Source organism: Erithacus rubecula (genome assembly GCF_903797595.1).
Source record: "Erithacus rubecula genome assembly, contig: scaffold_981_arrow_ctg1, whole genome shotgun sequence".
Taxonomy (NCBI): Eukaryota; Metazoa; Chordata; class Aves; order Passeriformes; family Muscicapidae; genus Erithacus; species Erithacus rubecula.
Genome location: NW_027635350.1, coordinates 29,005 through 31,348, shown reverse-complemented (window position 1 = coordinate 31,348; position 2,344 = coordinate 29,005).

Genomic DNA, 2,344 nt, shown 5'->3' with positions numbered 1-2,344 from the left:
TTGCATTGGTATTTCTAACTTATTGTATTTATATTTCTAATTTCTTGTACTTATATTTCTAATTTATTGTATTTCTATCTTTAATTGATTGTATTTTATATTTTTAATTTACCCTATTTAGATTTTCAATTTCTTGCATTTCTATCTTTAATTTGCTGTATTGATATTTTCAATTTCTTGTATTTATATTTCTAATTTACTGTATTTATATATTTAATTTACTGTATTTATATTTTAAATATCCTGTATTACACCCTTTAAATGCTCTATGCTTTATTATATATAATATTTATATACTGAATATTTTTAATATATTCTATTATTTACATCAATATGCTCTATACACTATAGTGTATATAAAATTTATATATTGTATATTTTAGTATATTGTATTATATATAACATCTATATATTATATATAATATTTATATACTGAATATTTTTATATCTGTATTATATGTACTATTTATCTACTACATATATTATCTATAAATCATCTATAAATCATCTATAAATCTATAAATTATCTATAAATCATTTATAAATCACCTATAAATCTATAAATTATCTATAAATCTATAAATTATCTATAAATCATCTATTCAATAACACCAAAAAAATATTTTCTGTTTTCACAGCCCATGGGAAATAAAAATTAAAAAAATAATAATGAAAAATACAAGTAAAAAATACAAATAAAAATTTAGAAAATAAAAATAAAGAATAAAAATAAATATAAAAATGAAAACGAAAATAAATAATAAAAATGAAAGTAAAATTTAAAATAAGAATGGAATGAAAAAGGAAAATGAAAATAAAAATAAATAATAAAAATTAAAATAAAATGAAAAATAAAAATAAAAATAAAATAAAAATAAATATGAAAATAAAAATAAATAATAAAAATTAAAATAAAATGAAAAATAAAAATGAAAAATAAAAATAAAAATATATATAATTTAAAATAAAAAAATAAAAATGAAAATAAGTAATAAAAAACTAAATTAAAAATAAAATAAAAATAAAAGTAAAAATAAAAATAAATAATAAAAATTAGAATAAAATGAAAAATAAAAATAAAAAGTAAAAATAAAAATGAAAATAAGTAATAAAAAACTAAATTTAACTAAAATAAAAAATTAAAATATAAATAAATAAAATTTAAAATTTAAAATAAAAAATAAAAATGAAAATAAGTAATAAAACACTAAATTAAAAATAAAAATAAAAATACATAAAATTTAAAATAAAAATAAAGATAAAAATAAAAATAAAAATAAAAATACATAAAATTAAAAATAAAAATAAAAATAAAAATAAAAATACATAAAATTTAAAATAAAAATAAAAATATAAATAAAAATATAAATAAATAAAATTAAAAATAAAACTAAAATAAAAATAAAACAGAACCAAATAAAACATTCCCAAATGAACTCAGAAAAATGGCAAAACTTTTCCCCCAAAGCCTCTGAAGGTTTTTCCATTTCTGAGCCATTTCCTACAAATCAATAATTGATCAGCAGGAGCAGCTCAGCCAATAAAATCAATTTCTTTTTTATTTCTTGATATTTTTATATTTTAGATTTGTTTATTTATATTTTTTATTTCATTCCAGGCTGTGGTTTGCTAGCCAGAGAAAAAATCGATTTATTTTTGGATATTTTATTTATGTTTTAATTCAATTTAAACCTTAAGTGCAAAATCTTCTCTGGGAAGAATAGGGGAAATAATTTATATTATAATAAATTATTATTATTATTATTATTATTATTATTATTATTATTATTATTACAATAATATAAATTTTATTTTAACTTATTTTTAATTTTAATTTAATTTTAATTTAATAAATCTAATTTTAATTCCATAAATTTAATTCAATAAATTTCATTTTCATTCCATAAATTTAATATAAAAAATCTAATTTTAACTCCATAAATTTAATTCAATAAATCTAATTTTAACTCCATAAATTTAATATAATAAATTTCATTCAATAAATCCAATTTTAGTTCCATAAATTTAATTCAATAAATATAATTTTAATTCCATAAATTTAATATAATAAATCTAATTTTAACTCCATAAATTTAATACAATAAATTTAATTCAATAAATCCAATTTTAATTCCATAAATTTAATTCAATAAATATAATTTTAATTCCATAAATTTAATACAATAAATCTAATCTTAATTCCATAAATCTAATTTTAACCCCATCAATTTAATACAATAAATTCAATTTTAATTCCATAAATTTAATATTTTTAAAAATTACATATATATATAAATATATATATAAAAATAAATTTTAACAGAATTTTCAATGCAAAGGGAAG